The sequence below is a fragment of the Actinia tenebrosa genome, unplaced genomic scaffold, assembly GCF_029948245.1.
Source record: "Actinia tenebrosa isolate PJP-AT-01 unplaced genomic scaffold, QUT_ActTen_1.0 PGA_scaffold3__52_contigs__length_22856419, whole genome shotgun sequence".
Taxonomy (NCBI): Eukaryota; Metazoa; Cnidaria; class Anthozoa; order Actiniaria; family Actiniidae; genus Actinia; species Actinia tenebrosa.
In genome coordinates, this window is record NW_028292580.1 from 11,764,599 (window position 1) to 11,772,123 (window position 7,525).

General features: G+C 37.8%; 1 long non-coding RNA gene across 1 annotated transcript; it reads right to left on the reverse strand.

Moving 5' to 3' along the window:
• Positions 1-4,697: 4,697 nt before the first annotated feature.
• LOC116304865 (uncharacterized) lies at positions 4,698-5,924 on the reverse strand. Its single transcript, XR_004198108.2, has 3 exons — positions 5,842-5,924; positions 5,233-5,295; positions 4,698-4,738 (listed from the first exon to the last, which is right to left on the reverse strand). It is a non-coding gene; the product is annotated as an uncharacterized LOC116304865 (long non-coding RNA).
• Between the last annotated feature and the right edge of the window lie 1,601 nt (positions 5,925-7,525).

The following is a 7,525-nucleotide window of genomic DNA, read 5'->3' on the forward strand; positions in this document are numbered from 1 at the left end:
CTGGTAAAGCAGCTCCTTTTGTCATAAACATTTCTATTGGATAATCCCAGCCCGTGACGTCTGACAGTTTTGGTGATTTGAAGACACTTTCACAGGCCCACAAAACGCACTACGTGGAGCAAAGAAGAATATGTTTATCAGTTGAAATTTGTACCGTTTGGTCACGTGATACTTTCGATAGATATAGTCATCATATCATCATCATCATCAACTTTATGCATCATCATCATCATCATATAGTCATCATCATCTTCATTATCAACATCCTCAACTTTACGCATACTCATCATAATCATTATATAGTAATAATCATCTTCATTATCAATATTCTCATCATCAACTTTACGCATCATCATCATAATCATCATATAGTCATCCTCATCTTCATTATTAACATCCTCATCATATCCTCATCATCAACTTTACGCATCATCATAATCATCATATAGTCATCATCATCTTCATTATTAACATCCTCATCATATCCTCATCATCAACTTTACGCATCATCATCATCATAATCATCATATAGTCATCCTCATCTTCATTATTAACATCCTCATCATATCCTCATCATCAACTTTACGCATCATCATCATCATATAGTCGTCATCATCTTCATTATTAACATCCTCATCATATCCTCGTCATCAACTTTACGCATTATCGTCATCATATCATCTTTGGTAAGCAAGGGTAGTGTGCGCTGCTAATGCCCCTGTGATGTAGTCAATGATTTAATTCATGGACTTGTCATTATTTCCTTTTTCCTAAGGTTTTTCTCCGGGTCCCACAGTTTTTCTCCCTCCGCAAAAATCAACGTTAATTTTTCAATTTCATTTTCATGGAATAATGGCTCGAAGAGTCGTTCGTCTGTTCTATGATACCTCACAATTTGTGGATGAAAACCGCACGCGCGCATTTTCCATGAAGTAATCTTTATTTACAATATGCAAAGAATTAAACAAGACTAAATTTTCATTGTACACTGGCCATAATTTTGTTTATATCAATACACTGTATTTCTGGAAAATTGTTTCCTTACAAAAATCTTTACAGACATCATGCTGAAATATTGGTAATTTCCTTGAAAAACTAGTCAACAACACACAATTTCTGTTAATATTTTTAGAATATCTTTTGACAAAATTTTACTGTACAAGAATTGTCGTAAGGTTATATATCAGTAATTTTTATGTTATTCTGCAGATTATTATTAAAAACCTCGAAAAAACACGATTGAATCAAGATAAAAAGTATTGATAAAAGCATTTTATGTTGACGACTTGAATGCACTTCGTGACCCAACTCCAGAATCCACGCGATTGTCTGCAAAGATATTATCCTCAGTCACTTTAGGAAAGGAATTGTGCTGGCATACAGACATGGAATCAACGCTGATTGAAGCGAGATTTTCCATTGCCATAAACTCCTGAACAGCCAAAGCCTCGAAGGAGTTTTTTGGTTCTTTTAAGCCAATGAGCACTTCAATATTCACGTGATCTTTGGGCCATTCTGTGTGAAGTCGGTGTAAGCTAGGCGTAGAGTGTTCAGGGACATGACTTAACTCTTCGTCAACATTCATGTCTTCAGAGGACTTTCTTGAATGGTTTTTTAAGTTAATGAATTTACCATGCGCTGGCTTGTTGTTGAAGTCGTGATCGGTATTGGCCTTATCATCAGATGGCTTGGACATGCCAAGATTCAAGGTTCGCACAATCAAAGCGTAGATATCAGGGATCGTTCCACCAGGGACCCCTTCTTCACTCTTTTCATTATCATTTTCATTATCGATCTTATTTTCTGATGCGTTGCGAGAATAGTCTGTGTTGATAGAAGAAGGTGCGGAAATGTCGTTCGCTTTTGGAATTGAGAGTTTACTTGCTGAGATGAAAGGACTGATGTTACTGGAAGACGAGTTCTATAAATATATGGAAAGATATTATCATTATTTGATCATTACAGTATATATCTATGCAGTATATATCTATAATTTCTGATAGGTTGGTGGCGCGTGAGTTATGAGAGATCACAAAACGTGTGCGCACTTTTATTTTCTCATTCGTGTCAAAAATACGCTGCACGACATGCCTCTCCTAACACTTTTTTGCACACAGCACGCGCGCGCTTTGTCTATTTCTTCGGTATTATATTCTTACTATTCAGATAAAAAAAATCTACTTACTAAGAATGACGGTTCGTCTTCGTGAATTTCCATGCTGTCTTGAACTTTATTTCGATTGCTACTGCATACACCATAGTGCCTCTCATCCGTGTTGTGCTTCTCTATCATACGAGGTACATCAATTGACCCTGATAAAGATCTCTCGTGGCCAGTATTATATTCATTACTTCTTTGATCTACAAAACTAGTATCACTAATCAAATGATCAGATAAAATAGGGCGGGACTCTTCTTGGACTCCCATAGTATTTTCACGTGTCATTGCTGGTGTATCAAAATGCCAGGGATACTGCGCGCCGTTAGCTTGAAACGCCCTAGTGGAATTTCTGATAGATGATGGTGTGTGAAAGATGCCTTGATCCGAGGAGCTTGATTCTCTTAGTCCAGAACTACTCGCCTCGCCTTGGACTACGTGTGAAGAGGTCTCTTCTCCAGTCTTGTTTTTCTTGTTACTAGTGTTAAACCATGAAAACCACCTCCTTATCCCTGTAGCTCTGGATCCTGCTCTTCCATCATCAATTCCATTTACCTCATCCGATCTGCCAGGTTGTAATAAATGCTGATTGGTTGCGCGGTGAGAGTCTTGTGATTCGTTGGCCTGACGTCGATGATATGATATTGTATTGCTATTAGTACTTCTGGTTGTATCCATGGTGGCATGGTCGTCTTCAGTTTCCATGGGAACACTTCTGGATGGATTGCTCATGATCCCTGAAGATGCAATGTAGAAAAAAACCATTGTTATATTTATTGGTTATTTTCCTCGCCCGCAATCTTCTTCAGTGCTGAAGTTCTTAGAACGTTATTTTTCAACCTTCTAGGCGACGTCGCATGTGCAAGAAAAAAATGCACTTGCACCGGGTACTAGAGAAAAACGTTTGCGCATGCGTACCTTTAAGCGCGTTTTCTAAGAATTTAGAAGTGTGTAAGTGAAAAAATAAATGTTCGTTTTCTCCGAGACCAAGATACTGTATTAATAAAGACAATATGAAAGAATTAGCCTTAAGTTTCAAGCATTGACATTGAAAGTTAAATTCACATATTTTTTACTAATTTGCATAAGGACTAAGTGCATGCGCAGACGTTTTTCACTCGTGTCCTTGCGCTGTTGATACGACAGAGACTACCGATCCTCACAAGTCGATTGATTAGGACATAAAAATCTACGCATACAATTTTTTCCCCGGAATGTCTGAATTTTTAGTTGCAAAATCGAAACATACTTTTAAAAAATGTAGCATTTTGTTTTTGCGAGAGAAAATTATTTTTATTTTCTTATGATTGTTAATACATGTTTGTATTTTACCTTCTTCCTCGTTTTCATCGACAACAGCGTCAAAGACGCAATAAAACATTGGCCGCAGCTGTGTAATTTGTATCAAGAGCTAGCTTACTAGGCTGGCCATATTATGATGGCAAGGCTGTAGTTACATGCTGTAGCTAATCTGAAAACGAAATGTCAAAACACTTTAAAGCGCAAACATAGGCGCGTCAAAACTCTTATCATTGTGAATAGATTCGGTGTTGAAATAGAAGAATGCTTTTACTTACCAAGTCAAACTGACAAATAATACCAAGAATGAAATACGTTGCCCAATTTAATGTAATGATGTAGACGAGAGACCAATCTTGACGGTAACTTGTGAGTTTATCAGCTAATTTATCGTTACTATCATTGAGTATGACGTCATAATGATACTAATTTGTACGAAGTCGCGCGCGCTACTCTTGCTCTTTGAATGTCCCGCTTATGCCATAAGAATGTTTCGCTTGCGCACAAATTATAGAGAGAAGGGGAATATCAAAGATGCAACGCGTAACAGTTTCAGTATTATATCTGGTTCACTGCTGCTGAGAAAGGTTCACACGCTCAATATCCCAAAAAATGAAACAAAATGGTTCTAATTTTCCATCCATCCATCCATCCATCCATCCATCCATCCCATCCACCCATCCATCCATCCATCCATTTCATGTTTAGCCCTTACCTTTTGCTCCAGAATCCTTATCAGTTTGTTGAGTACATCGAAGTTGGTTTTGAAGTAAGTGCAAGTAAATGCTATCATAACTTCTAGGACAAACCTCTGCACAAATGATAACAAAACATGTTATTGAACTACCAAATGCCTTCCATAACATCACAAAATAGCCTGCGTAGCGTCGCTTTGAAGAGGGGACAGGAGAGGGGGGGGGGGGGGGGGGGGCGCCGATACACAGGCTAAACTGTTAACGACATACAAATAACATTTTATGTCAACCACTTCAGACTCTGGAACGATACACAAATGATAAAACTAAGATCAGAAGAACATGTTTTACTAGAACCCTTCGTAATCTTGTAAAGTTAGCCTACTCAAGTAGAGGGGCCCCTAGATGATATTCCAAGAATAGCGAATAAATCAGATTGATTGATTTTACGTACCTTCACACATATTGGTTCCAGATATTTCTTAGCCTCTTTGCCAAGATAATCTCGGTAAACAACTTTTTCAGGATTTTTTAGATCCTCCAGTGTTTTGTAGGCACACTTCCTCATACAGATTGCATTCGATTCCTGTTGAACATGAAGAGAATTCATCATATACTCAAGATCATTCTTATTGAAGTTACCAAATAATCAGGGGCGTAGGGAGGTCTTGATTATGGGAGGAGGGGGGGGGGGGGGGGGGGGTAAATGAAGATTTTCCTGCCAAATCCACAGGAATCCCGCGTGAAGTAATTAAATTTTGGTGCCGAAAGTAAGCTTCCCCTTCCCCGTTTCCCCTCCCTATGCTAGTGGAACCCTCCCTATGCTAGTGGAAGTAACTATATGTCTCACTTCGATGCAAAGGCACGGCTACCTTTCAAGATGGCGCTGGGAACTGTGAAGGAGACTTTGAAGGGGACTTGGATTCCAATAAAAATCTCAGGCATGACACAGTCACGCTCACGGTACAGCATGTCTAACCGAGAGGTTTTCACAGCTGAACAAAAGGATCAGGATCCAGTTTCCTTCATTAAAATTTAATATTGTTAATGCTAATGCGATATAATCTTAGGCATACTTACATTCAGGTCCATGGTCTTGATGCTCTCCGGGCAAAACGTCTGCAAAATTCTTTCCATGTTATCCTTAAAACAGAAATGTAATAATGTAATAATGTCCTGTTTTCTAAGTATGGTTGGAATGAGCTTCCTTGATTTTCTCTTCTTCCTTCCTTCATCCCTTTCTTTCTTCTTCCCCTTCCCTCTTCTCCCCTCCTCCTCTGACAATATGGACCAACACACCAAGTGAAGTTAGTGCTCCGGCATCCTTGCAGACGTTTCGCACTCGTTTCCCGCGTTGGGCATCCGAGTCAACATTGCGGCTTTCAGGTGCTATCATATTCTCTCCAGCTCTTGAGAACAATATTTCACCCCCGGAAAAGCAGTTTTTCTCGTGAGAATATACATAGCCGCGCGTAAAATTCGCAAGGTAAATATTCTCCATGTTTCCCGTGTCATGAAACGCCACGACTCACGTGACTAAAAATTGAAACTAGAAATGTTGTGTGACCTAATGTTTCTTACCTGACTACAAAGGTTGTGTGACCTAATGTCTCTTACGTGACTGCGAATGTTGTGTGACCTAACGTGTCTAACGTGACTACGAATATTGTGTGACCAAAAGTGTGTTACCTCTGTACGAAGAGAGTCATTGACTTGCAAGGCATGCATCAGAAAAAGCCACGACTGTGTATTTTTGGATGTGTAGATATAACATCTTATATTGCCGATGTTCTTGTGGACTGGTAAAATCTCTTCAATATCATCTAGAGTGAAATCCTTGACTGGACATGATGCTGTGCTAGTGGTTGTTCCTACCAATCCAGAAACCAAACAAGGCATTAGCTGATAATAATGCAAATCAATATCCAGGTAATGGACAGCCTTTTCCAGGAAATTGAAAGTTAACTTCCACACTAGTGGTTGCTACCAATCCAGAAACCAAACAAGACATTAAATGATAATAATCCAAGTCAATATCCAGGTAATGCACAACCTCTTCCTGGAAATTCAAAGTTAACTTCCACACGAATTGGACGTGTTTGTCCAACGAACATACCAACTATCTATCTAGGTTAACGTTATTATCTATTATAGAGAGCTTATTGATACACAACATTGTTAAGTTTTTATATATAAGTATGATACCAAATAAATATGTTGTCCTTTTATTCTGGCTGCGTATGCTGGACGAAATGCCATATCAGTACAACACAGTAAAACACTAAGTATGTGCTGGATAGAAGATTTTACGCGCTAATTAATGAAAACATTCTATAAGCGCGCGCTCTATTACAAAACGAATTTGAGCATGCGCATAACATACCATGTAGCCAGATGTTTACCATGCGCCAAATTTCCTCGAGTTTAATTATGCCAATTCGTTGAACATACGCTGTAAGATTGACAAGACTCTGTGGTTTTGTACACTATGCGTAATAAAACATCTAAGGTACATAAAGTACCTGTGTTCTTAATCTCACCTGAGGGGTAGTTATTCAGTGATTTGCAATAAGGAATAACCGAAACACGAATCGCACTCTCTAGCGAGTTATTAGTCGCGTTCAGTTTGATCCACTTTCGTCTAAAGATCGGGATATCAACCATTCGCTGATCAATCTTCTGCACGTTGATAACGTTCATCGGAAGACCATAGAGAGGCTCTTTAGGGACTTGCCAGTCTGGAAGCTGTTTTACTTTTGTTCCTTGTAGATAGTTAATGGCATCTTTTTTACTGAAAGAGTTAGTAAGTGTCTCAATATTAATAAACTTCCCATCATGATGGCGAAGTCGTGTAAGATATTTTTGCTTTGGTTTCTGATGGAATATCATTCAACATGGAGCCGGCTATTACAATGATTGCAAACCATTTACGTAATTAGTACTGTCATGTACGGTTTGTCTTATTACTTTCAATTACACCTATTTCAGGAAAGGTATATCTATTCTTTATCTATTTATTGTATAATTTTTTTCATATCTTTTCTAAAAATAGTTGTATATGTAATATATACATTTTTTTTTTCAGATATAGTTTCTTCTATATTTATATAATTATTTTATTGTTGTTGACTTTGGATGCAATTTATATATATTGAAAGAGAGTATTTCAGGAAAGGTTGTCGAAGCCAAAAGACATTAGCGATGTGAGATGGGACATGGGTCGTGATTCCAAGATACACTTGTGTTTCTTATTATTATTCTCAGTTATCATCATCATCATCATCATCATCATTAATAATAATAATAATAATAATGATAATATATAATAATAATGATAATAATATATAATAATAATAATATATAATAATAATAT